We start from the raw sequence: 7,516 nt of genomic DNA on the forward strand, positions 1-7,516 counted from the left end.
AAGGAAAAAATGAACATTCAATCAGAACAGAATGAAGAAACAAGAATTCACAAAAATGAAGAGAGGCTTAGGAACCTCTGGGACAATTTTAAATGTCCCAACATCCAAATCATAGGGATACCAGAAGGAGAAGAAGAAGAGCAAAAATTGAAAACTTATTTGAAAACATAATGGGGAAGCTCCCCAATCTGGCAAAACAAATAGATTTCCAGGAAGTCCAGGAAGCTCCGAGAGTCCCAAAGAAGTTGGATCCAAAGAAACACACATCAAAGTACATCATAATTACATTGCCCAAGATTAAAGATGAGGAGAGAATTTCAAAAGTAGCAAGAGAAAAAGAGAGAGTCAACTACAAAGGAGTTCCTATAAGACTATCCACTGATTTCTATCAAAAGAAGCTTTACAGGCAAGAAGGGGCTGGAAAGAAGTATTCAAAGTCATTTAAAAACAAGGACCTTCCACCTAGATTACACTATCCAGAAAATATATCATTTAGAATGGAAGGACAGATAAAGTGCTTCCCAGAAGTGGTCAAGTTAAAGGAGTTCATCATCACCAAACCCCTATTATATGAAATGTTAAAGGGATTTATCAAATAAAAAGAAAATCATTACTATAAACAGTAAAATGACAGCAAACTCACAGCTATCAACAACTTGACAAAGAAAAACCTAAGCAAACAACTAGAACAGAAGCAGAATCACGGACATGGAGCTCACATGGCGGGTTATCAAGGGGAGGGGGGAGAATGGAGGAAAAGTTACAAGGAATAAGAAGCATAATTGGTAGGTACAAGATAGACATGGGGAGGTTAAGAATAGTATAGGAAATGGAGAAACCAAATAACTTATATGTATGTCTCATAGACATGAACTACAGGTAGGAGGATTGCTGGAAGGAGGGGTTGTGCAAGGTTCAGGGAGATAAAAAGGAGGAAAAAATGGGACAAATACAATAGGATAACCAATAAAATATACTTAACAAAGAAAAATGGTTATATGAAATCCTTCAAGAAAATAATGATTAAAATATAGTGAAGTAGTATTGAAAACTTATATTTTAATTTCCTATCTTATAATACCAAATTTACACTGTAATCATGTAATTGTTTCTGGATGAAATTTTCTAGCCTAATGTAATATCGAAAAGAATGAGTAAAAGGAATAGAATGCATTAAATAAAGCACAAGAAAAGTACTATAGAGAGGAGGCAAGATAGCAGAGGAGTTGATGGAAGTCACACTGAGCTCCTCTCAGGACCAATATGAAATTACAACTAAATTGTGGAGTAATCACCTGGAACAAACAAATAAGCAATAATGAGAGAGGAGCTCTATAACTTCAGACAGACAGAAGAATCAGTTTTAGAACAACCTGACTGGTAAGGAGTACAGTAGAGATTCGAGAAGGCAGGCTGGACAACCATAGGTGGCAGCACCAGAAGGATATTTAAAAATCCAGTAGGAACCCCCTAAGAAGAGTTAGGTCTAAACCATAAGTCGGGATCTCCAGCCTAAAGCACCAGAGCTAAAAAGAATACACAGGTAAGAGCCAGCTGCAAAGGGGTGGCAGGGTTCCTTTCTGCCAGAGACAGGCAGCTGGTGAAGCAAAGAGCCATTTAAAGGGTCAATGCATAAATTTTCATTCGCATACACTTACCCTGGTCTCTGGCAATGATGGGGGCAGACTGGGCAAGAGAGGCCTGAGGAGAGACTGGAGAAGACTTTAGGGAGAGAGCTGAGGGGATAGCCATCAGGATCCTGGTGTTGACTCCTCCCCCATGTGGCAACAGCCACCTTGCTCAGGCAGACAACTCCCCTGAGTGGCAGCATGTGAGAGGACACAATAGCCCCACTCCCAGGAGGGACTTTGCCCTATCCTGGTGGTGCTTAAGCTTGAAAGCAGAGTACAGACTAGCCAAAAGTCAGAGGGAGTCAATATCTGACACTGACAGAGACATATCCAGAAAGAAAAACAGAGATAAATACAAGAGTCTAATAAGATGAAATCCACTGTGGTCTTCTCAATGATTTGTGATATTTTCTTTACTGTATAGCTTTTCAATGTCCATTTCAGGTCCATCAAGTTTGTGCATATAAAGTCATTAGATTTTATACTAATAGTTTATTTTTCTTCTTTCTTACAATAGCCTTAATATCTTTACAACCATATCGATACTGGTGCATTTGTTGATGATATTGGAATTGCAGGGGAGAGTTATGTCTGCAGATGTGGGTTCGTTTACTGGGCTTCGTTTTTTGTTTTTTGTTTGTTTGTTTTTTTTCTGGCAGCACCTGCACTAAAACACACAAGATGTGGTGGGCAGAGTGATCCTCAGTCAACCAGGTGGAGCATAGGACCCTCCAAAGAAGGACCACACAATCAAAACCTGATTACTTCCAGAGAACCTACATAAATGGCATAAAAGGCATCCAAAAAGTGGGAAGTTCAGGAGATGAAGGAGACTGGACCACTGAATCATACAAGACTCCTACCATAGAAGTTCACACCACAAAGTCAGGCAGTTAAGATAGATTAATTTAAGAAGATGAAACAAAAAAAGGTCTCAAATATAATGGGATGACAAAGAAACAACACCAAATCAAATAGAAAAGTTGAATCCCCAGAAAGAGAAATAAATGAAATAGAGGCAAGTAAACTATCAGATAATGAGTACAAAACAATGGTTGTAAAGAAGCTCAATGAACTCAGTGAGGTAAGAGAGAACTACAAAACACTACAAGGAAACCACAAGGAGCTTACTGCAAACCATATAAGCATGAAAAAACACATAGAAATTATCAAAAAGAGGCGAGAAAAAAATGAAGAATACAATTTTTGAATTAAAGGACACAGTAGAAGGAATCAGAAGCATACTAGATGAATCAGAGAACTGAATCAGCAAGTTGGAAGACAAGGTAGAAAAAAGCTCCGGAAAGAGTAAGAACATGAAAAAAAGACTCAAAAAGAATGATGAGGCATTCAGGGAAATGCAGGACAATCTAAAATGTAATAATGTCTGTATAATAGGAATACCTGAAGGAGAAGAAGAAGAGAAAGTGCTAGGGATCCTGTTCAAAAAGTTATGAAATCCCTAATTTAATGAGGAAAAGTCACACAAGTCCAGGAAGCACAAAGGGTCCCATTTAAGAGGAACCTAAGGCGGCCCCCTCCAAGACACATCATCATTCAAATGACAAATATTAAAGAAAAAAAGAAAATCCTGTAGACAGCAAGGGAGAAACAAGTAGTAACATACAAGGGGGTCCTGCTATGGCTATTCACTAACTTCTCCACAGAAACACTACATACCCAAAGGGAATGGCAATAAATATTCCAAGTAATGAAAAGCATATCTTGTAGTGCTGGTTTCGTGGAGGTATATTCTTTTAGTCTCCTTTTGCCTGGGAAACTCTTTATTTCCCCATCTATTTTAATTGAGAGCCTTGCTGGGTAGAGCAGCCTTGGTTGTAGGTCTTTGCTTGTCATTACTTGGAATATTTCTTGCCATTCCCTTCTGGTTTGTAGTGTTTCTGTTGAGAAGTCAGCTCCTAGCCGTATTGGGGCTCCCTTGTATGTTACTATCTCTTTCTCCCTAGTTGCCTTTAGCATTCTTTCTTTGTCTTTGATATTTGCCATTTTAATGATGGTGTGTCTTGGAGTGGGCCTCATTGGGTTCCTCTTGAATGGGGCTCTCTGTACTATCTGGATCTGTGATACCTTTTCTCTCCTTAAATTGGGGAAGTTTTCCATCATTACTTTTTCAAAGAGGTTCTCCATGCCTTCCTCCTCTTCTTCTCCTTCTGGTATCCCTATTATATGCATATTATTGCATTTCACGTTGTCCTGCATTTCCATAAATGCCTCTTCATTCTTTTTGAGTCACTCGGGGGTTGCATAACTAGAGGTAAGGAGGGAGGGGTGGGCAGGGGAAAAGGAAGGGAATGGGCAAGTCAAGAAACATATAGCAAAGACTCATGGACAAAGGCAAAGTGGGGAAAGATTGAGATGGGGGAGGGGTAAAGTGGTTGGGGGAAGGCAGAGACAAATGTATCTGAAAAAAATAAATTAACTAATTAAAAAATAAAAAAATAAAATATGAAAGAAAGAAAGAAAGAAGCAAAGACCTACAAGCAAGACTGCTCTACATAGCAAGGCTCTCAAATAAAATGGAAAGCGAAATAAGGAATTTCCCAGAAAAAAGAAGGATAAAAGAATACACCTCTGCTCACCAGCACCTCAAGATATGCTAAACACACTGCTTTAAGGAGATGAAGAAAAAGAGTAAGAAAGAAAGGAACACTGGTAGGGAAAAAAATGAATAAGTACCCATCAATAATAACTTTAAATGGAAATGGATTAAATGCTCTGATCAAAAGACATAGGGTAGCAGAATAGATAAGAAAACATGACCCACATATATGCTGCCTAGAAGAGACTCACTCACAACAAAGGACCTACACAGACTGAAAGTAAAGGGATGGGAAAAATACTCCAACCAAATGGACAGGAAATAAGGATGGTGAGTAATAGTTACCTCAGACCAATTAGACTGCAAAACAAAAATCATAAAATGAGACCCAGAGGAACACTTCATAATATTCAAAGTAAGAATCCATCAGGAAGATATAAAAATTGAAAACATATGCACCCAACATAGGAGCACCCAAATATATAAGGGAAATCTTAGAGCACTTCAAGAAAGACATAGACAGCCACACAGTCATAGTAGGAGATTTTAACACTCCACTGTCAACAATTGATAGATCTTCCAAAAAAAATATCAACAAGGTTATATTGCAACTGAAAGACACATTAGATTGAATGGATTTAACTGGAATATATAGAATCTTTCATCCCAAAGAAGCAAAATACACATTCTTTTCAAATTCACATGGAACATTTCAAAGATAGATCACATAATAGGACACAAAACAAGTCTCAACAAATTCTGGAATACTGAAATATTAACAAGCATTTTCTCAGACCACAAGGGCTCAAAATAGAAATCACCCTCAAAGGAAAACCTCAAAAACATTCACATTCACTAATGGAGACTGAATAGCATGCTATTAAAGAAAAATGGGTCAATAATGAGATCAAAGAAGTAATCAACAAATTTCTGAAAACAAATGAAAACAGAAACACAACAGTCCAACACCAATGGGAAACAGCGAAGGCAGTCTCAAGAGGGAAGTTCATAGCAATAAAAGGCTCCCTAAAAAAAGGTAGAAATATTTCAAATAAACAGCATAACCCTACATCTACAAGAACTGGAGAAACAGCAACAACAAGGTCCAGAGCAAGTAGAAGGAAGGAAATAATCAAGATCAGAGGAAAATTGAGTGGCATAGAGACTAAAAGAACAATAGAAAAGATTGATACATCCAGGAGCTGATTCTTTGAAAAGATAAACAAAATTCACAAACCTCTAAGCAGATACATCAAGAAAAAAAAAATGGGGAGGACCCAAGTAAATAATATCAGAAATGAAAGAAGAGAAATTACAACTGATACCACAGAAATACAAAGTATTGTAAGAAATTACTATGAACAATTACATGCCAATAAATGTGAAAACCTTGATGAAATGGACAAATTTCTAGAAAAATATAACCTTCCAACACTGAATGAAGAATCAGAAAGCCTGAAGAGACCAAAAACAGTTAGTTTTATTGAACAGTAATCAAAAAATTCTGAGCACCCAATAGCCCTGGACTGGACAGTGTCACAGGAGAATTTTACAAAACATTTAAGAAAGAGCTAACCCCTGTCCTTCTCAGACTATTCTAAAAAATACAAGAAGAGGGAAGACTCCTAAACTCTTTTTTATGAGCCCAGTATCATCCTTATTCCAAAACCAGGTAAATACACAACAAAGAAAAATACTACAGTCCAATATCACTGATGAACATAGACACTAAAATTCTCAACATAATTTTGGCAAACCACATTCAGCAATACATTAAAAAGATCATCTTCCATGATTAAGAGGGATTAATCCCAGGGATGTAAGGATCGCTCAATATTCACAATTTAATGTGTAATACATCACATAAACAAAAGTAAAGATAAAATCACATCATATCAAGATATTTAAAAAGTGTTTGATTAGGTAGAGTATCCATTTATGATAGAAACACTCAGTATAGGAGGAATGAAGGGGACATACCTCAACATAATAAAGGCCATATATGAAAACCCTATAGCCAACATTATACTTAATGGGCAAAATCTAAAAGCTTTCCTCCTATCAGGAAGAAGACAAGGATGTCTGCTTTCACCACTTCTATTCAACATAGTATTGGAATTTCTAGCCACAGGGAACAGAGAAAGAAATAAAAGTCATCCAAATTGGAAAGGAGGAAGTAAAACTTCATTATTTGCAGATGACATGAAACTGTACATACAAAACCCTACTGACTTCATCAAAAAATTAATCAACCTTATAAGTGAATTTTGCAAAACAGTGGGATACAAAGTCGATATTCAGAAATAGAAGACATTTCTGTACACCAAAAACAAAACATCAGAAACAGAAATTACAATCAAAGTCTCATTTGCTGTAGCAACAAGAAAAATAAAGTATCTAGGAATAAAGCTAACCAAGGAGGCAAAAGAGCTGTACTCAGAAAACTACACAACACTGAAGACAGAAATTAAGGAACTCACAAATAAATGGAAGCATATCCCTTTTTCATTGTTTGGAAGAATTAACATCATCGAAATGTCCATACTACCAAAATAAATTTATAGATTCAACACTTTCTGTACTAAAATACCAGTGATATATTTCACCAATATAGAACAAACATTTCAAAAATGTATATGGATCTATAAACAACCCTGTAGAGCCTTGCAACTTTGAGGGGAAAACAAGTAAGAATGATCACAATACTGATATCAAACTATATTACAAGGCTACTGGGGTCATCAAGGAATGTGTATAAAGGACCCATGGACGAAAAACAACTAAGGCAGGGGAGGATTGTTTGTCAGACACCTGGGGTCTGTAGGGTAGGGGAGAATAATGGTGAAAAATGTGGACAACTGTGACTGAATAAGAATTTTTAAAAGTCCTCAAAGTTAATCATTTTGCCAATGTGCAAGAGGTAAAACAAACAAACAAACAAACAAACAAAAAACCAGCAGAGTCACCTAAAAGGTATCAAAATTGGTGAGTTCAAAACCGTTTTGAGGGCTGGATAAAACATTTCAATAGGTATATTGTACCAAATGAAGAGTACTTTGAAGGTGACTGAAATTAATCATGTAAGAATACATTTTTCTTACATGTATTCTTACATGTATAAAAATAAGAATTTTTATAAAAAGAATTCCAGTGTTTGGGCACCCTTCATATTTATAGCTTTAAAATAAAATGTGTATACATAGTTATTTCAAAACTATTATCTTTGAAATTGTGTACTTGCATGGTTGTTTATCTCCTGATTGAAACAATTATTTATTTTTCTTTTCAAACTATCAAAAATGTCCACTGCATTAAAGGAGCCCTC

This window comes from Pteronotus mesoamericanus, unplaced genomic scaffold (assembly GCF_021234165.1).
Source record: "Pteronotus mesoamericanus isolate MK-2021 breed Mesoamerican mustached bat unplaced genomic scaffold, CSHL_Meso_final scaffold_12, whole genome shotgun sequence".
NCBI lineage: Eukaryota > Metazoa > Chordata > Mammalia > Chiroptera > Mormoopidae > Pteronotus > Pteronotus mesoamericanus.